General features: G+C 38.8%; 1 long non-coding RNA gene across 2 annotated transcripts in view; it reads right to left on the bottom strand.

Moving 5' to 3' along the window:
- Window positions 1-22,421, bottom strand: part of LOC132402497 (uncharacterized) — a 59,421-nt gene that overhangs the window by 19,043 nt on the left and 17,957 nt on the right. Inside the window, exon 1 of one of the 2 annotated variants that reach the window (XR_009514931.1) lies at window positions 2,738-2,864. The exons of the other annotated variant lie outside the window; for it this stretch is intronic. This is a non-coding gene — a long non-coding RNA (uncharacterized LOC132402497). Of the gene's footprint in view, window positions 1-2,737; window positions 2,865-22,421 lie in introns of those variants that run through there. 2 annotated transcript variants of the gene reach the window in all.

Genomic DNA, 22,421 nt, shown 5'->3' with positions numbered 1-22,421 from the left:
AGGTTGGCAGTTCAGAGTCAGTGGAGAAAACTAGGCATTTGGCTAATTAAAAGCTAATGCCCATTTTAATGATGGAACATGTCATCATAATCTCTGACAGGACTGACTGCCCTTTAGCACTGATGACCATATCTGGATGCTGCTGAATGTTTCAATTTTTGAAATATTCTTTAATTTTTAATACTAGAATTTGTCTATACTTGTATTGTGAGCAATGCATTTAATCACTGTAATTCCCTTATTCTTTTTGCCTTTATTCACAATTCTTTACTTCCTATATATGTTAAATATAGAAAATTTAGTGTACCACATACATGAAAAACATGCTTAATCTAACATTTTTCATCATGCTTAAGCTGTAAGTCATTAACAATTTTACAGTAACAGAGATGGATGTTTCTTTATGCCATGATTGATATCTGGAAGCCAAAACCTTGCATAATACTTTAACTGCTATATTGATTCCTCTGTAGTTTGCTACGAAGGAAAACCAGGGCTATGTAGAATCTTAACATGCACAGCTCTCACGTATCTTGTCTACTCACTAAAAAGAGGAGATTACAAAGGGGCAATACACCCCAGAGGGGTCCCCTTCGTCAGAACCTTGCCTGTCAGCCTGGCTTCTCATTTTCCCAGCCCTCATCTGATTATTATTGTACTGACTGAATAAAAATAACCTTGTATCTGTACATGAATCATGAATAAAACCCTTTTATTTCATCAAAGGTTCTGGCAGGTTTATAGTCTTTTGCAATGCATGCAGGATGCGAATGACATACCTTTAATTTTGCTGACAAGCTTGTCGGGGTTCTAATGAAAGAAAAGGGAGTATAGGAGTTCTCACAAGGTTTAGCATTTGCTTTGTGTGAAGATATTTTTCACCTTGCCATTGTGATCTGGCAGCCACTGATCTTGGTAATGAACTCTTCAATTATGTCCAGATTCTAACTCGGCAATGCCAGTAATTATTATCCCTACAGCTAATGAGTCAATATCATTTTACCTGCAGACGTACTTTTAGCAAACTGAAGAAATGACACAAAGGACAGAAAAATTGAGAGGAGGGAGAGAAACAATGAAATAACCATGTTAAACTATGAGAAGAAAGAAAATGATATTAACCTTTTAAAGACTCCAGAGTAACAATGTGCAAACTGAGGCTCCGGTTATCTGATTTAGGATGAACTGATAAATGCTTCTAAATTCATGTTTTAATGTTAGTTAAAATTACAGAAATAAAAACACTGGTATATGCATTTACTGCATGTTTTCTGGTTGTCTTATCCTTTAAATCACACCTTATAGAGCACAGTTCCTCAGGCTTCATCAGCATGTGAGTGTGTGAAATATTTTTTTGAAACGTTATTACACACGTCGATGTGAGAAGAAGCTCACGGAACTTACAGGTAAGTTCAGAACATTTCATGAGATTCACAGCTTCTTTAATGATGGAAGTAGAAGATGTTGAGAATGTTGCAAATTTTATGGGCTATGAGTCATATTTTCACATATGTAATCTTGTTTTTCTCTTTGATACTGAATATCACTGCTAAAATTCTGAAACAATCATTAGTGTGATGATGGAACAAATAAACGATATGGGACTTAAAATTAAGGTAAATTATGTTGATTATATTGGCAGATTAATCTCTCATGCTGGCTGTTATCCTCTTGGACTGGTTCTTGTGCAGGTCAGTCAAAGTGCCTGCCAGCTTCCCTAAATGTCAGTAACTTGCAAATCAGCATTCTATAATATGTGATGACCAACTAATTATTTATCGATATACCTATAACTAGAACATCCCACAGTAACTTTTCTACTTAATAGGAGAACTATTAAACAAAATTTTCCTGAACCTTATGAGGCAAACTAAGAGCAAATGAAGAATATCTTAAAGGGGAAAAGTGAGTTAGAGAGGATTAGGCATTTAGAAAGGGAATAGGCATTCAGAGTTTAGGTACTTGGCATTTGAAGGTACTGTCAACAATGGTGCAAACATTAAATGTGAGAATAATCAAGAGATAAGAATTTTAAAAGAAGGTGTCTCAGTGTGTTGCATGGGAAAATATAGAGAACAGAAAAGGGAAAGGGCAAGGTGCAATTTGACCCAGATGAACATTTTAAAATTGACTTTTTGTTCAGCTGGATCCAAAGTAGGTCAATGAGTACAGAAGATGCGGGTAAACAAGACCATGTAAATGAGAATGTGGGCAGCAGGACTGTGATGGCCTCAAGTTTATGGAATATTGGAAATGAGAGAGAAGCCAAGGGTGTTTTGGGAACATCGTGGCTTAAGTAAACAAAAGGAAGGGTAAGAATTTCAGGAGACAGGTGTGGTAGAGGTTCTTAATGACACTGTGAAAGTTGAATGAGGGTTTACCCTGGGTTTGTATTATTCAGTAAGACTGCAAACTGTGTGACCTAGTATAGGTGAATTCCGAAGGAAATAAGAGGAACAGGAAGCTGCAGAACAGAGTTCATGTTGAAAACTATGACAGCTGCTAAAATGGAGTTGGAAGAAATTTGGCACCATTGGATGTTAGTTAAACAGTGAAGGGGTTGATTGACATGTTGGTGGCAAGGATATATGACTATAATTATATTGAGGCTCTAAAGGGTAGAGTTTACAGAACAGTCTACCAAATGTTAAACTGCCTTCTAGTAAAGCCTAAAAGAACAAGTTGATTAAAAAAACTTTATGTCTATCTGCAACTGCCTTGATATTGTTTTGCTTACCAGACTGGTCAGCTCTATCTCTTGGATGAGACATCCTATCTCAATAGGGTACCCACCAACTGGTCGAAGGTTATATGCAGGATGGAATTGAAATAGGCTTGTGTTTCAAGGTGACCTGCTGCTTTCCACTTTGGCATCTGTGGTGAAAATCATCTTTTTAGTTTATATATTTTGCTATTTTTTCAGTTATTCAGTGAAAATATTGAAAATAAAAATATTTTATTACATGAACCTAGATATTATCAAAGTGTCACTGAAGTATCCAAGTGGCCAGAAATATGATGAACCAATCGGTAACTGAATGTGTTCATAGTATCACATAGTGCAATCAACTACAGACCATAAGCTTCTCAGATAGATCAACAACAACAACAAAAATCATTGTTTTCAAGTTATATTTTTCTGGTCATTTTACTTAATAACAGAAGTTGAATTCATAAATAAAAATTAATATCTCACTAATAGCAAGGCTCTGCCGTCTCCTGTCATTATTGAAAAAAAATCCTATGATTTCCTAACTACTGAAGTTATCACAAAGACCTGAATGAAATTAACCCGTGGACGTTGGCTGCAGATTGAAATGACATATTTGTGATGCCTTTAGTACTGGAATGGTCTACCAGAAGTCACTTTATGTTCGCAGACCTGTGAAATCACCTCTTAAAGAAGCACAGGCAGCAAGAATCCTTAGAGCTAATTACCCCAGCAAACGGCAATACTGTAAGAGTATCAGAGGGAATATTAGACTGTCAGAATCACTGATACTCTACTCTTGGTGTGTACCTATACCTATTATACCAAAGGGGGCTGCAATCATACTGTGTGATATGAATAACAAGCACATTAATGCAATGGCATAAAATTTCTTCATCCATTATTTTACAGAGCTGCTGGTCCATTTATTTTAAATGGATGATTGATTTCATTAAAATTGTGGGCCAAGGAATTTCATATGTATGTTATTATCATCACATAGTACAATTTAAATCAGTATTTTAAGCGAGGAAGCTCATTTTTAGCATTTATTTCTCTTTTTTTCTTAAAAAAAATACTGCTTGAATGGAGTATACATTAAAGAGCAGCTACTTCTTCCAGTATTGTTCGTGACGTGGGATTGAGGGGTTGTGAGCATCTGCACCAGGCCTTTCTGTTCAAAGGATTCAATTAAAAAATAATTACCAAAAGATTTATGTTGTAGAACATGACTGAGCAAAATGAATTGATGTTTCCTTTTCATCTGTGATAACAATGGACTGCTTTCTTAATTAAAAAGAAAACAGAAGTTTGCTTCTGTGTACATGACTAAGAACTATATTTGCAGTGGGACTGTGCCGATAACTAAGCCCTTCTGAAGAACCCGGTTGCTTTCTTAAGCCCTCTTTACCAGCTTTCAGTTTGTAAGTGATAAGGAGAGTCATTAAAGCACATTAAAACATTCAACCAACCTGCAGCATACCAAGCTGCTGGGTATGGTCATACAGTAAGTTAGGGAAGTAGCATCCGGAGTTCTGGACCACTGATCTGGGAACATAACTTTGAATCTCACCACGGGAGCTGGGAATTTAAACTCAAGTAATTAAAAAATACTAGTCTCACTAACAGTAACCATGAAACTACTGGATCGTTGTAAAAACCCATCTGGTTCACTAATTTTCTTCAGGGGAGAAAAATTTGCCGTGCTTATCCAGTCTGATGTACATATGACTCAAAATCTGAGCTTGACCCTCAGCACAGGGCAATTAGGAATGGTCAATAAATGCTGGAATTGCCATCCTGAGAAGGAATAGATGAAAAAAAATGTTCATAGTAATAGAGTCTCTCCTGTCCCATTTACTGATTTGATAAACTGCAGAGTTAAACTGGAAAGTATGAGAAAATGTCATTGGAAGTATTAACTCTGCAGTTTATCAATTGAAACATTATTGCAAAAAAAAACACAAAAGCTCATAATTGAAATTTCCAGATGGTTGTATCAGTACTAGTGCCAGTGAGGAATGTAAAAGACAGTGGTATTCATAGGAAATGAATCAGATACTATTTTATGAAAGAGACAGAAGCTTAAGGATGTGGGCACACAGCAGGTCAAGTATGTGAGGGAATAGACAGTTGACACTTGGAGCAAGATCACTCATCATGACTGAAGAAGGAGGAGGAAGAAGCCTGTAATGTATATATCTATTTTATTTAGCACAATGACACCCCCCCCCCCCTTAGTACTACATATTGATCTGTTGTTTTCACGTGTGCTGTTGTCTATGCATGCACATTGTTCTCTCTCTCTCTTTCATGCTGCAAGGTGAAGACACCAGTTAAGGCCATGCCCAATGTGTGTTCTTTTATTTAATCAATATATAGTTGTGCACAGACACAACAAATTGGTGACGAGTATGAACCTAAGTGTCAGAAAATATCATAAACTGCACCGACAGTTATGGGACGAAACAGCATGAGAAGGCACTATGTCTTTTACTAGTACATAGTAAAAGACACATTGAATTTAAAGTGAAAATAACACGGTGATGGCTTCAGTTGGGAAAGTTGATGAATTTTAAATATTTTTTATTCTTTTTTACAAACAAAAAAAAACCCCAGCATATCCACAAAAACCACGACCTTAACAAAATCAAATTAAATATTGAGCAGCAAAAGGGAGAAAAATATAAAGGCAAAAGTAAACATACACAGCAGAGGTTCACCGCACCAAAAAACCTCAGTCCTCACCCTATAAGAAAGTCCAATACAGGGCCCCATATCCTTTCAAAGATGTCCCCTCTGTCCTCATTACATAGTCTCAGTCTCTCCAAATATAAAGTATTTGCCAGTTCTCTCAGCCACAGATCGTATGTAGGCACAGAGTCCATTTTCCACATTTGCAGGATTAACTTCTTAGCAATCACCATTCCAAACAATACAGCCATTTTTTCATACTTATTGGCTGAAGATAGGGAGCTTGTTGCTCCAAGGATGGCTATGAGCGGGTCTGGTTCCCAAAGCTTCTCATAAGCCTCAGAGAAACAGTGAAAAATACTTTACCAGTATGCATAAAGCTTACAACATGACCAGAGTGAATGTGACAAGTTACTGTTCTCAGATTTACATCTATTACAAACTGGTGAAACATCAGGGTAGAAGCTGTGCAACTTTTCTTTGGAATAATGGAGTCTATGTATTGTTTTAAACTGTATAAGTCTGTGTCTGACTTTGACCGGACAATCGTGTATACTCTTTAAACACTCATCCCAGACCTCCTCTGTCAGTTCTATACCCAGTTCATCCACCCATGCCTGTTTAAGACCTGCAGTATTCACCCGAGCTCCATTATGTAGGATCTGATAAAAATAGGATATGGCACTACGAGTAACTGGATCAAATTTATTTATTGCCTCCAGGGACTCATGTTTGTCTAAAACTTCGAAATTAGGTATATATTTCCTAACATAATCTCGAATTCATAAATATCTAAAAAAACTAGATGCAGGGATATTGTAAACTTCTTGTAACTGCGCAAATGAGGCAAAGTTGATGAATTTGATAGTGCTAATGACAGCTGGGAGTCATAATTCAAGAGGGTGGAACTGTATTGTAACACAAACAATGTGGAGGAGCAAAAGTGCACCCTATAATTCTTAGCTTAATGGGTGCAAAAATGTAGAGTCTCTTATGCAACTTAGTAACCCCGGCAAAACCAGTAAGCAAGACATTCGATGAAATTGTTACCATTTTACAAATTCACGAGCCCTAAACCAGTAATAGGTGAAAGATTTAGACTTTACAAAAGGAACCAGTCAAAAGGTGAAAGCATTTCTGAATATAATGCAGAACTGTCCAAACTTTCCCAGTACTGTAACTTTAGAGGTGGACTTTCTGATGCATTAAGGGACAGGTTTGTATGTGGAATGCATAGACAAAGCACTCAAAGGAGGTTACTGTCAGAAAGAGATCAAACCTTAGAATGGGCATTGACCATTGCAATATAGTTAGAAGCTGCAGCAAAGGATGCAGTAGAACTACAGAAAAAGTGGTTAGAATGTTAAATGCACAAAATGTCCCTGAATGGTGCAAAAAGCCATAGATGTGTCAAATTCTCCCATGATGCAAATGACTGTTGGTTCAAAGAAAAACTGCCAAAAGTGTCACAGACAAGGTCACATAGAGAGTGTGCGAGGCAGACAAACAGCACAACCGAGTGAAAAGTCTCAAACACAAAACTAAGCAAGCGCATAAAGTTACCAAATGTAAAACTGAATCAGACAATGTAGAGTCTGACAAAGGTGAACTGTCATGCCTAGAACTGCATATTATTACTGAAGCAGATCACAATATAATATGGATCACAATAGATGTGTCTGGTGCAAAGCTGAAAATGGTTAGCTGTGTCTATAATTTCAGAGTGTGACTACAACAGACTAAGATACCATCAGGAAAGACTTCAGTGATGTCCAAAGACGAACTGAAAGTGAAGGTGACATATGGAGGCCAAAAACAGCACTTAGAGCTTTATGTATTGAAAATTCAGGGCTAGCATTTATCGGATGTGAATGGTTGAGTAAAATCCAGACTGGTACTCGATCAAAGCTCTCAGTGTGACATCAACAGGCAACTTCAGCTCAAATGGACAACAGTTACATATCACCAGTCCTTGTGTCCATTTTCAATCCGGAAAGGGAATTCCAGTGATGACTGCTACCCAGTTACAAAGTTGGGCATTTTTCCTAGGAGCCCACTCTTATGACATAGAGTTCAAGGGAACCAAACAACACAGCAATGCTGATGGCTTGTCATGTCTCCCCCTATTGGCAACTGTGACCCAGCAGAGGTGTTCCATACTGCATTGGAAGACCAGTTGCTGGTAAAAAAGTCTGAAATGCAAAGAGAAACAAGGAATGACTTGACATTGTCAAAAGTCTATGACGTCACCATGCAAGGATGGTCAGATCATGGTAACCCTATGTTTCCAGAGCTCTCTGTGAGATGAGACCAATTGTCAGTATGTCAAAGAATGTGGATGTGAGGACCTTGTGTTGTGGTTCTATCTAAACTGCCCACCAGAGTGATAGAGAATCTGATGAAGGACACCTGGGTACAGTCAAGATGAAGTGCCTCGCATAGAGCTATGTGTGGTGGCCAGGAAAAGATAAACAATGAAGACTTGACTAAAGTTGTTCAAGATGCCAAAATGTTCAAAAGGCACCCCCACAGGCATCGTTACCTTCATAGGCAGGTCTGTCATCACCCTAGCAAAGAGTACATTTTGACTTTGTTGGGCCATTCATGGGCTCTGTGTTTCTGATTGAAGTGGTTGCTCATTCAAAGTGGCTGGAGGTTTTACCAATGAAGTCAACCACCTCAGCAAAACTGTCTTCACTCTGAGGACTATCTTCACCAGAAATGGCTTACCAGAACAAATTGTGAGTGGCAACAGACCCACAATGCATGTCAGAAGAATTCTGACTGTTCATGACAAAAAATGGCATCAGACATTTCAAGTCAGCCCCTCTCCACCCATTGACAAATGGGTTAACTGAAAGGTTTATCCAAATCTTCAAGAAGTCCATTAAAGTTATGGACAAAGAGGACATTTCTCTACAGCACAAGGTGCACAATTTCCTTTTTGTGTATCAGAACTCTGTTCATGCGATGACAAATCAAACACCTGCAAAGCTATACATGAGCAGGAATATGAGATGTCACATAGACATCCTAAAACCAGATCTTTGGATAGAAGTGCAGAATAAATAGTTCGGTGAATTGCCAAGTGACAGACACATTCAACAAGATGGACACATTACAGTCACTGGACTTATCTCTCAGTGATAATGCCACTGATGGCAACCGAACACCAGAAACTGAAAATGTTGTCTTAGATAAGGCACCTAACAAACCTAATGCCGCTCCGCAGGTCCAGAGGCACCATCCTGAAAGAAACAGAGCACCACCCTAAAGACTGAATCTTTAGAATTGTGAAGTTAGGTATGGACTGTTAACATGAAAGCATGTTTACTTGGAATATGGGTTTATGAAAGGAAAATTGAATGTTTTGTACATATACGGTTTTGTGTTGCATTCATCTAAAGGGGGAGGAAGTGTAACGTATGGATCTATTTCCTTTAGCACTGTGCATTGATCTGTTGTCTGTGCATGTACTTTTTTTACGCATGCACGAGGCTCTCTCACGCACTTGCTGCAATGTGAATACATCAGTTAAAGCCATCTCCCGTGTGCATGCTTTTACATAGAACATAGAATAGTACAGCTCATTACAGGCTATTCAGGCCCCAATGTTGTGCTGACCCTGAAACCCTGCCTCCCATATAACCCCCCACCTTAAATTACTCCATATACCTGTCTAGTAGTCTCTTAAACTTCACTAGTGTATCTGCCTCAACCACTGACTCAGGCAGTGCATTCCACACACCAACCACTCTCTGAGTAAAAAACCTTCCTCTAATATCCCCCTTGAACTTCCCTCCCCTTACCTTAAAGCCATGTCCTCTTGTATTGAGCAGTGGTGTCCTGGGGAAGAGGCGCTGGCTGTCCACTCTGTCTATTCCTCTTAATATCTTGTACACCTCTATCATGTCTCCTCTCATCCTCCTTCTCTCCAAAGAGTAAAGCCCTAGCTCCCTTATTCTCTGATCATAGATCATATTCTCTAAACCAGGCAGCATCCTGGTAAATCTCCTCTGTACCCTTTCCAATGCTTCCACATCCTTCCTATAGTGAGGCGACCAGAACTGGACACAGTACTCCAAGTGTGGCCTAACCAGAGTTTCATAGAGCTGCATCATTACATTGCGACTCATAAACTCTATCCCTCGACTTATGAAAGCTAACACCCCATAAGCTTTCTTAACTACCCTATCAACCTGCGAGGCAACTTTCAGGGATCTGTGGACATGTACCCCCAGATCCCTCTGCTCCTCCACACTACCAAGTATCCTGCCGTTCACTTTGTACTCTGCCTTGGAGTTGGTCCTTCCAAAGTGTACCACCTCACACTTCTCTGGGTTGAAGTCCATCTGCCACTTATCAGCCCACTTCTACATCCTACCAATGTTCAATGTGCAATATTCGACAATGCTCAACAATATCTAAAACACCACCAACCTTTGTGTTATCTGCAAACTTGCCAACCCATCCTATCCCCCCCACATCCAGGTCATTAATAAAAATCACAAAAAGCAGAGGTCCCAGAACAGATCCTTGGGGGACACCAGTAGTCACAAGCCTTCAATCTGAATCTACTCCCTCCACCATGACCCTCTGCTTTCTGCAGGCAAGCCAATTCTGAATCCACCTGGCCAAACTTCCCTGGATCCCATGCCTTCTGACTTTCTGAATAAGCCTACAGTGTGGAACCTTGTCAAATGCCTTACTAAAATCCATGTAGAACACATCCACTGCACTACCCTCATCTATATGCCTGGTCACCTCCTCAAAGAACTCTATCAGGCTTGTTAGATTTTATTTAATCAATAAGCAGTTCCGCACTGACACAAAAAAGGCAGAATAAGAAGGTAGGGGCTAGAGGCAGGAAAATGATAGGTGAAATCTGCTGAGGGAGGAGAGATGATGTAAAGAGCTGGAAGAGATAAAGGAATGAGAAAAGAGGGTATCTGATAGGAGATTACAGTGGACTATGGGAGAAAGGGAAGGAGCAGGGGCACCAGAGGGAAGTGAGGGCAGGATGATGAAAAGGGTAAGAAGGGAGCCAGAGTGGTGAATGGAAAAGGGGGAGAAATTACTGTAAGTTTGAGAAATTGATGTTTATCCCATCATTTAAGGGACTGTCTGATGGAATATGAGCTGTTGCTCATTAACATGAATGTGGCCTAATCGTGACAGTAGAGTTGGCCATGGACCTCCATGTTGGAATTAGAATGGGAAGTCAAATTGAAATGGGTGGTGACTAAGAAATCCCGTCTTTTGTGCAGAAACAGTACTCCAGCCTGCTTTTCTCTTGCCCTCTCCTCATCATCTGGCATCACCACCCTCTGAGCCCTTTCTCCTTCCCTTTTTCTCATGTCCACTCTCTCCTAAAAAGGTTCCTTCTTCTTTAGCACTTTTCCTCTTTTGCCTATCACCTCTCAGTTTCTCACATCATCTCCCCTCTCCCACCCACCCACATTCCCCCTCACCTGCCCAGAACATTGACTGTTTATTCCTTTCTGTAGATGCTGCCTGACCTACTGTGTTCCTCCAGTACTTTGTGTGTGTTCCAGCATCCGCAGGGTCTCTTCTGTTCCAGTGTGTGGTCGTGGTTGCCAGGAGACTGGCTCTCCTTTCCCAGCTCTGCAGTTAAATGCTGTATCCAAATCTGGGTCTGATGTTGAGTTTAGAATATCATCAAACATAAGAATAAGTTATGGCTGAACTGAAGAAATTTTACATTCACTTCAAATCAAAATGTTACAAATCCTGTTTACTTATAATACTTAATAGATGATCATTCAATTCTCATTAATTATTATAGTTTTGGAAAATTCGGATAGGTAGGAAAGAGTTAATAGGCTGCAATGGCAATTAACTTTACAGTGTGATATTCAGTAAGGAAAAAGTAAGACAAAATAGATGGTGATGGACTTCAGGAAAACTAAGCCTGCACTGCTCCCTATTGCTATTGACAATGAGGACATGTATGTGTTGAGGACAAGAGCCTGGGAGTGTACCTGGACAACAGACTTGAGTGGAGCACCAACACAGAGGCTGTGTATAAGAAAGGCCAGAGTAGCTTGTGCTTCCTGAGGAGACTGACTCCTTTGGAGTGTGCACACGTTCTACCAGTCTGTTGTCACCAGTACAATCTTCTATGGGGTGGTGTGCTGGGGCAATGGCATCAACAAGGGTGATGCCAACAGGCTCAATAAACTGATTAGAAGGGCTGGCTCTGTTATAGGAGTCAAACTGGATACCCTGGAGATTGTGGTAGAACAAAGGACCCTACAGAAAATCCCTGCAATACTGGACAATGTTTCTCACCCTCTGCAAGCCACCTTGGCTGAACAGAGGAGCACTTTTCATAATAGACTAAGACAACTGTACGGCTCCAAAGAGCGCTATATGAGGTCATTCTTACCCTCGGCCATTAGGCTCTATAATGAGTCAACCTACAGCCAGGAATGTGATGACCCTCTCCTTGTGTTAGACTGCTTGTAGTAACTTATTTTTTGTTCTTTCCTACTTCTCTTCTAATATTTGTATATTTGTATACCTGTACACTTGTAATGCTACTGTGACACTGTACTTTCCTTTGGGATCAATAAAGTATCTATCTATCTATCTGTCTATCTATCTACAGCACACACCCAGTAGATTTTAACTTGTAGTGATATTTTACATTGACTGCAACATTTCGAAGAAGTCATTTTTAAATCAAAATGCAGATTTTAATAGATGGCATTTAGGATTGTCCTAAATGTCCAGAACTTGATAAAACTAATTCAGTCAGGCATGATGTACACATGAAATAGTTTAACAACTCTTATAGTTGCGTTACTTTGTTTCCCTCTTTTTATTTTTCTAAAAGATTCCCTAAGACTTCAGTAAACAACAGTAGGAACTGAAAACAAATACTGTGGTTCTTTGAAATACTAACTGAACAGTCCAGAGTTCATTTTTTGTTAAGAAATGAATTTGGTTAATTGTATTATGAAGAGCTGACAAATTGTTTTGATCCCTGAGCAAGGAAGGGAATCAGGGTGTTGCCAGGCTAGTAATTCTATCAATTGATCCTCTGGATTGATAAAAGGATAGCACAATTGCTTTACAGTGCCGTGATCACTATTTAGGGTTTGATTCCTGCAGCTGGCTGTAAGGAGTTTGACACCTCGTGACTATCTGGGCTTCCTCCAGGTGCTCTGGCTTCTTCACACATTCCAAAGACTCTGTACAGTTGGGGATAGTAATTTGAGGGCATGCCATGTTACTACTGGAGGTGTGGCAAAACTCACGGGCTGCCCCCAGCACAATCCCTGCTGAACTAATTTGAAGCAAACGACACATTTCACTGTATGTTTTGATGTTTCATGTGTGTATGACAAACAAAGCTAACCTTTCATCTTTAGAAGGAATCAGAGCTAGTTTTAAATGCAATGCCTGCAAGACTGCATAATCACACAACCAGGAGATGTACAGAAGAAAAGTTTGAATGTTTATATACATGTTACCATTCATAAGAGTAAAGCAATATTGATTACGTACAAACTAATTAGCCAGCCTTATAGAATATTCACAATCTGTCAAGCAAAACGTGGCTTGGGTTTTGTGCTAACAATAGCACACAGATATTTCATCAACAACCAGTGGTTTGAGCGGTGCACTACTAATGGAACATGGATAATCCCATCAGCAACAATAAGCCACTGGAAACCATGGAGGAACTTGACTTCTGGCCCTTTTGCCAAGTGACCACTTCAAAATACAGAAATCATACAATTAGAAGCTTATCACTTGAAGTACAATTTAGGACTGCATTTAATACTAAAAACATTACAAAAACAGGCTGGTTTGCATCTATTTTTTGCTATTATCAGTTAATTCAGATCTGAACCACATGAATTGGTGTCTGTACATCAGACACATGACAAATGTTTGCTGAATCACTGCAGTTTTCCCAGAAACATCAATGCGCGCTCGTGAGTTACTCATGTATATAGATGTAATCTGCAACTGACGAGACCAATGGGTTTTATTTTCAGTAAGTATGAAAAGTAAATGATGAAAATATAAATAAATTACTTCAACTTATCTAGCATTTTCATAATATTCCGTCTTTCTCCCCAATCTAAGTGCGGACAGTAAAGGGAGATTATCATAGAGAAATTCAAGAACACAAGAAATGCTGCAGATACTGAGAATCTTGAGCAACACCCACAGGATGCTGGAGGAACTCAGCAGATCAGGCGTTAACTATGGAGAGGATTATTATTCCACTCCATTGATGCTGCCCGACCTGCTGAGTTCCCGAGCATGCTGTGAGTATTGCTTACAAAGAAATTTCTGGGTTATGGCTATTACCAGTTCTTAACTGGGGAATGGTTTGTTGGAAGTTGAATGTTCCAACAGAGTGACACACTTGTGACAATTTGGTAGGTGTATCATATTTTAGCAATTTCTACATGGTAACAACTTAACTCATCAAATCTGATCAAGGTGGGAAGACTCCAAATTCATATTTCACATAGAGCTGCTGGTGTGTATGGCTATACCAGTGAATAAACTGTCTGCTATGTGTCTTGTAATCTTAGAATATTTGTACAAAATATAATGCAGACCAGCATAGACTAAAACTATTTTTATCATATCTACTTTAAAAGTATGATTTGAATGATAGCGTGCCAGGTTTAGTCAGCTCCCATCCTTCTCTATCTAGTTACATGCTACTGAAGTTTGCCGCAGACCCCTACTTTGACTAGAACAAAGGAGAAAGATCAGTATGTTAAAATGATAGCAAAATTAAATGAAAGATGTATTCACCAGTTTGAGACAGACTAAAACTGTGATCAAGCTCGTAATAAGAGTGACCTTACCAGAATTAAACTTAAAATAATTTTTCAGAAGTATCCTGTGGAACGGAATAAGCAAATATTTCATGGCAAATCAAAAGCTCTGCTTGATGCAACACATTGCTTTATCCAGGGAGGGGGTGGGGGTGGGTGGGAAGAACAGTATGCAAAGTTTCAATAAACAGCTGTAGTGAGCTAAAGGAAGGATATTAATTAACAGAAGGATTTGGTCTGATTCCGTCTTGTACATAAGACAAAAGGTTAAGTAAATGCCAGGGTAGGTATGCTTAATCAAACAATGGATATTAGTTTTAGATTCATTAATGCTAGGTGAGAAAACAGAGGAAAATTGGAATCTTGATTGCTAGAAAATCAAGAGGACAGAGCTGTTTCTGTTCAATCTATATCTAAATTAGCCTCATAAGAGGGCTAAGAGTACCCAATTAACAGTATTAGGTGGGGCATCTGGGAATGTCATCTTCCTTAGATTGAGATCATGATCCTGTTCAAACTGGAGCCTTTAAACAATTAACAGCAATAAGTACAAATTTAATATTAGAAAAAGGCCCCTAATTATAACCCAAATAGTCTTAACCAATATACAACTACAGTCTCTTGACACATTAAATGTAGTTCACTGTGATAATAAATATAGTACAAATCCAAAGGCACTCATATTACAGTGCTTCAAACTGAAACAGAGAAGTTGATCATTATTAACATGAATGATTAATGGAGAACCATCATTGTCACAATCAATCACCTCCTTTAAAAATTGCACTGCACACAATGATGCAAAGTGTTGTTGATACCTGCTTTTTATTTACATAACCCTTTTTCCAACTGCTCTGTCTCCATTTGGTTAGTGCTGCTGAACTTCATATCGAAGGTTTCCTTTGAGTCCAAATGCTGACTATCTCCTGTATTAGGATTAAATTCTGACACAATATTAAACATAATTGTTTCAGCTATCTTAATGAAATTCATCTGAAAGTTGGATGCTTGGAAACAAGTCACTGAATTCTATGGGTACACACTGTCGTTGTTGAGTCTGAAGAATAAAAATCCAAAGGCCTTGATTAAAAATGCTGATAACATAAATCCCACTTGGTATTTAAAGAAGATGAACTGGAATAAAAACATGGACAAGGCATCTTACATTTTAAAAAGATTTTTGAGACTTCAAAAATGGCTTACTGTTATGTATTAGAGTTATCAGTATTTGGTCTGTCAGATTCTGCCTATGTATGAAGTCAGACAAATACATTTGATCATCAATGACCTCAAAGTTGGCCGATTGGATTCTACACTGTTTTGGGGATGTCCATCCTCAATATGCTCTCAGGAGAACTAGCGAAGAACAGCAAATGCCACAATCTTGAAAATGAATTTAAAAAACAACAAGCAGGGCGAAGAGAGATTTCTGACAGAGTAATCATCAATGACAAATCTATAAGAAGCACATAGATTAGTGGAGGTAATACATAGTGTGTCTAAATTTTCAAAAGGTGTTTGATAATATTTCAGGCTAGAGGTTGCTGTGAGTAATAACTTAACATGGATTAGGGGGAACAGACAGAAAATAATAAGCAGGCCATTTTGAAGATGACTGGATGAAGTTATTTATGCACCACAAAGGTAAGTACTTGAGTCTCAGCTACTTAGGATCTAGATCAATGAGGAGACTAGTTCCAATGAGTCTGATTTACAAATAATACTAAGGGAATACAGGTGGTGAGGAGAATGCATAGTACCAGACCAATTAAAAATTGATCAGGAAGGTGGCTGATAATGTGAAGAAATGTGAAATTATCTTGCTAGTTGGAAGAAGAGTGTATTTTAAAAGGCAAGGTGTTTAGTCCATTCTGGTATTTGGAGGGATTTGGATGTAAATCAGTATTTCACAGTTAATAGACAATAGACAATAGGTGCTGGAGTAGGCAATTCGGCCCTTTGAGCCAACACCACCATTCAATGGCTGATCATCCATAATCAGTAACCCGTTCCTGCCTTTTCCCCGTATCCCTTGACTCCGCTATCTTTAAGAGCTCTGTCTAACTCTTTCTTGAAACCATCCAGAGAATTGGCCTCCACTGCCTTCTGAAGGAGAGCATTCCATAGATCCACAACTCTCTTGATGTAAAAGTTTTTCCTCAACTCCGTTCTAAATGGCCTACCCCTTATTCTTAAGCTGTGGCCTCTGGTTCTGGATTCCACAACATCGGGAACATGTTTCCTGTCTCTAGCATGTCCAATCCTTTAATAATCTTATATGTTCCAATCAGATCCCCTCTTATCCTTCTAAATTCCAGTGTATACAAGCCCAGTCGCTCCAATCTTTCAACATATGATAGTCACGCCATCCTGGGAATCAACCTTGTGAACCTACGCCACACTCCCTCAATAGCACGAATGTCCTTCCTCAGATTTGGAGCCAAAACTGAACACAATACTCCAGGTGTGGTCTCACCAGGACCATGTACAACTGCAGAAGGACCTCTTTGCTCCTATACTCAACTCCCCTTGTAATGAAGGCCAACATGCCATTAGCTTTTTTCACTGCCCCATGTACCTGCATGCTTACTTTCAGTGACTGATGAACAAGGACACCTAGATCTCGTTGTACTTCCCTTTTTCCTAACTTGACACCATTCAGATAGTTGAACACAGAACTCGAGTGAGCAACTAGAAAAGTAAGTAGGATATTATCTTCATTGGAAAAAAAGCTATGAGTATTAGAGTTAGAAATTCTAACAGCATTATAGAAATTGGAGAACAGTATATGTTTGGTACAATGTAAGACAAATAAATTTAAACGCAACAAATATTCACTAGATTGAATTGTGTGATTAGTGGGATCTTCTGTGGGAAAACATACAGTAGAATGGCAATCACATTGAAATGTTTAAAATTCTTAAAAAGCATTGACAGACTAGGTGTTGTGAAATCATTCCCCTGGCTGATGTGATTGGAAGTAACAATCATGGTCTTGGGATCGGAGAGTGGGCCATTTAGGATGGAGATGAGTGAAAGATCTTCACAAAGAGGATTGTGAATGTCTGACAGCCCTAATGGACCTGGATGCCTAATGTATTGAAAATTAAGAGCAAGTGTTCATAAGGCAACAATGCTGTTGCTTGGCAAATCAAAGGTGGTGGCGAATCAACATACAGTAGGGAGATTGAAAACCTAGGGGAATGGTACCACAATAACAACCTCTCATTCACCTTCAGCAAATCCAAAGAGCTGATTATTAACTACAGGAGGAAGAAGCCAGAGGTCCAGGAGTCCGTCATCATTAGGGAATCAGAGGCGAAGAGGGTCAGTAACTTTAAATTCCTTGTCATTAACATATCAAAGGATCTGTCCTGCAACCACATGTAAGTGCCATCACAAATAAGGCAAAATAGTGCCTCTTATTTCTTAGAAGTTTGTCATTTCAAAGTTTGACAAACTTCTATGAATGCAGTGGAGAGTATCCTTACTGGTACAATTGCAGTCTGTTAAGGAATCACAAATATCCAAGAACAGAAAAGTTAACAAAAAGTGATGGATACGGCCCAGTCCATCACAGGTAAAGCCTTACTCATCAATTTACAAGGAATGTCGCCACAGGAAAGCAGCATCTATCATCAAGGACACCCATCATCCAAGCCATGCTCTCTTCTTGCTACAGCTGTTAGGTAGGAGGTACAGGAGCTTCTGGTCCATCATCACCAGGTTCAGGAACAGTTATCACCCCACAACCATCAGAGTGGATAATTTCACTCACCTCAACACTGACCTGACTCCACAACCTATGGATTCATTTTGAAGGACTTTACAACTCATGTTCTGAGTATTAATAATTTCGTACATTATTATTTGTACAAAGTGTTTTCTTTTGCACATTGGTTGGTTTTTAGTATTTGTTATTTAGAATTTTTCATACTTTCTATTGTATTTTTTTTTATTTTCCTGTAATTAACTGCAAAGAAATGAACCTCATGGTTGTATATGGTGATATTTTTGTACTTTGATCATTTACTTTGAATATTGACTATATTTGGGGTGCAGAAATATGACATTATATATAAAATCAGTTATGAAAGGTGGAGAAGACCTAGTTGACCTATTCCTACTCGTGTTTTGTATGCTTTTAATTCATATCAGGCATTGCAGCATGACTATGATTGTTAAAATGCTCGTCCATTGGGTCATTGGTATGCAATGCTGTGATCAGCTATTGTACAATCTGACTGTGTCAATGCATGTTCATTGCACTTTATCATTATTAATAGCCAGACTATTAGAGAAAAGTTATTGATGTCTGGAAGCTTCTGCTGATTGTTAAAACAATCTTAATTTTGAAAAAAAAGCTCACGTGCGCAATGGATAGTTGAATAAACTCTTCACGTTATGTGCAGTCTTTGTGTTGCTGTGATAGCTAAGCAAAAGAAAAACTTGACCATTTTCTTCAGCAGATGGCCAGTAGTAGTGCAAGAGTCTATCTATGCCACACAGTCATGTATATAACACATAGTCTATTATCAATGAGCAACAATAATGACATAATGACATTGTTGGCTCAGCAAGCAATCAGGTTATGCTATGAGCTATCAGTAGATCAGCTTGTTTATCATTTGAGGGAGAGCCTATGATTTATTAACCTTGTCCATGTGGAGGTTATTGTATCTGATATCCACTTGTCTATCATAACCTACATTTTACATCTTTTTGGCTCAGATCTGACAAATTCAATTGTAAAAATCATTTTTTTAAAAACAGATGGAGCAGCTGCAGTAAGCATTGCATACTACTTTTTTACCACTGGTTGTTAAGAAGGAAGTCACTAATTTATTCTGTAGGAGGACTTAACAATAATACTAACTTCAAATGTCAAAAGTGCCCGAATACGGACGTTGTCAGGTGTCACAGAGATTTCTGTATTTTCTCTCCAGATCACCTTGAACAGAACTCTGATTGAGAAAGCCTGAGTGAAATGCTAATGCTTACTGTGGCATAATAAGCTCATCATAATTGCTTTGGAGATGGGGGTGACAGGACAATTTTTTTTCATTGCATGTCATTGAAAAATTGAAAGTTGTTTGAATGTTCCAAGGCTAGGTGAGCAGAAATGGAGCAATTGTATATATAAATATTGGAGTGCATCATCTGCCCCCTCCACTGGCATTAATGCCAGGACTTCCTAGCTTTCACTGCCGAAGTCCTGCTTTTAAATGTTGGAAGATTGCCACCTGGCACAATTACAGCATTCTTCATGCAAATAAATGGGAGACTTAAGCTGCCAGGAGAAAGGCAATAGAATTTTTTTTTACTATTTATTTATACTCGAGATGAAGTTTTTTTAAAACCTTCTGTTCAATGTCTGCTGCTTTTAGCATTTAAATTTCAGAAAAAATACTTTTAACAATAATTCTATGGTCTCAAATGTGACTGAGTGTTCGAATGCCATTTGATGATCTGGATAACAGTGACATTTTTGACAGCTGGCTGTTAAACCCATTGTGTGGGTGTAGCTGCCTGTCAGCCCCTCATTTGTACGGCAATGCTGGGAACCTGACTCCAAGCAGAAAAATACACATTGGATCACACTGCATGTCCTGGCACAGGTGTACAGCGATTGTAAGTAATTGTAAGGCTTTCCTCATTTTGTGCAGACTTCTTTCAGCAACTAAAAATTGGAATTATTTCCTTCACCACTGAATAGATCAGAGCTAGTTCTTGATTTTAAGTTTGGTGTTCTAGTTTGTGAGAAGATCCTGTACATTTTCATCACATTGGCATCAAAAGTTATGAAATACTCAATTGTTCAGTGCTTGTGTCCACCATTTAAATGCGCAATGTAGTGCAATATAAGGTATTACTTAAAGTTTGAGTCTGATGAGGGGAGGATGGTTTTGAAGAGTCAGGTAGATATGACTGATTTTTCCTTAGGGGGATTTATGAGATAGTGAAGCACTTGCTGTGTGGAAGGACAGACACTCACTTAGTGATGATATCTATGGAAGAATTGGGAGTTCCCACACTGGTCACATCAGACTCTCACAAGCCACAAAGCCAAAGTGGTAACAAGCCAGCTTCAGTCACGGGGTACTGCCTAAGAAGGATAACACCTGTTTATTTAAACCATCCTTGAGAATCCTGGAACTCACATTGCATCGTAATCTTGATGCACCTTGACCAAACAAACAAGTATATTCATCCCTCGGTTTTATTAACTGCAGGGGAAGATTTAATGTCATTCATAAGTACTTGTGTTTTAAAACTATCCACACTCCCCGTCAGTTAGTTAAGTACCGTGTTTTATGCAAAAACACAACTGGTGTCACAATGTCATTTTGCAGGGACAGCAATAAATTAGCAAGAGCTGAACACACCATTGTTGATGATCTCTAACAAGAGGGAAGGTTTTAAAAAATACAGAAGTCAAAAGTTCTTTGAAAAACTCTGTTGAACTTCAAATTATTTTGGTGAAATATTGTAGAAAATAACAGATCTGAAAATGCATCCATTAGAAAACAGTACACATTAAGAGTACAGTGGATAGGGTTATTTTTTATTTATTTGAAGAATATAGTCTATTCATAAAATACCTAAAGGAAATAGCAAAAAAATGATGCATGTTTCTTTATACATTCATTGTGTCATCAAATCAATACTTTCTATTTACAATGCATCAACGCCACTTAAATGTCCTCCTTAAATAATACAGCCATTAAGTGTTTGGTCACATATGACACTGGGACAAAACACAGCCGTAAGTCTCAACGTGAACCGAAGAAATTTCATTATGAAAGATACAACAAAACAGCTGGAATAACAACCACACATACTTGTTGGAACCCTAAGAGCATATCATATCTATTTTTAAACATAAAAAAGAAAAGTGGCAATGAAAATTCAGATAGAAAGAATTTATACTAGTGTGTTTGTGAACTCAGGATTTTTCTGAGGTGCAATCATGTATTAGTCAACCAGCCCACAATGGATAATACAAACAGCAAACAAATGTTTGCTACACACACAAAATGCTGAAGGAACTTAGCAGATCAGGTAGCATTAATGGAAATAAACAGTCGATATTTTGGGCTGAGACTTTTCTTCAGGCCTGGAAAGAAAGGAGGAAGACGCCAGAATAAAAATGTGGGAGGAGGGGAAGGAGGATAGCTAAAAGGTGATAGGTGAAGCCAGGTGGGTGGGAAAGGTAAAGGCCTGGAAATGAAGGAATCTGCTAGGAGAAGAGAGTGGGTCAGAGGAGAAAGGGAAGGAGGAGGGACATTGGGGAGGTGATAGGCACGCGAGAGAATGTAAGAGGCCAGAGTGGCAAATAGAAGAAGAATGGAGGGGGAGGGAATTTTTTTACCAGAAGGAGAAATTGATATTTATGCCATCAATTTGGAGGCTAACGAGACAGAATATAAAATGGTGCTCCTCCACCCTAAGGTTGGCCTCATCATAGCACAAGAGGAGGCCCTGGACTGACATGTCGGAAAGTGAATGGGAATCAGAAATAAAACGTTTGGCCACCAGGAAGTTCTGCTTCTGGTGGATGGAGTGGAGATACTCCATTCGTCAAAAGTTTGAAAGGGCAACTTTAATTGTTGAAAAGATATTGTCTGGGATGCCTAAATCGATCTTTGCTTTATTGGGATATTCTACATCCACCGATTAATTCCAGATCTCTGATGTATTTATCATGTACTCTCTCAGAGGCACACAGTTGTAGCTTACTAAGTTCTATGGAAACCTTAAGCCCATATCCCTCTGGTGGAGAGGTGAGAAACTGAGTCAAACTGATACTGACAGTTGAAATTTCAATTAACTATTGAACCTGGCCCAGAAAGAGCCAACTCTTTAGACTATCATGTAGCTACCTTATATTTGGTGACTCTTTCCTATCGGATACCTCATCATGTGTAGTTAAAGATGTTAAATGTCATTTAAAGGTCAACTTAAACGAAACACATTCATTGCCTTTCTCACTTTATCATTTGCCCCTACAGTGACAAATATGCCCCCTTATCTTGCCTCTCTTTTCTCCCTTCATCTTCTATACTCTTCTCAACATTTGGCTTCCTCCACATTCACTGTCGTCAAATTACCACTTCCTTTACTTTTTGCTCCTTAGACTAAGTTCTCAAGAAACCAAGGAAGTCATGCCAACAGTAAATGTCTTT

Source organism: Hypanus sabinus, chromosome 12, assembly GCF_030144855.1.
Source record: "Hypanus sabinus isolate sHypSab1 chromosome 12, sHypSab1.hap1, whole genome shotgun sequence".
NCBI lineage: Eukaryota > Metazoa > Chordata > Chondrichthyes > Myliobatiformes > Dasyatidae > Hypanus > Hypanus sabinus.
The sequence above is the reverse complement of the archived record's forward strand: the minus strand, read 5'-3'. Positions and strand labels throughout refer to the sequence as shown.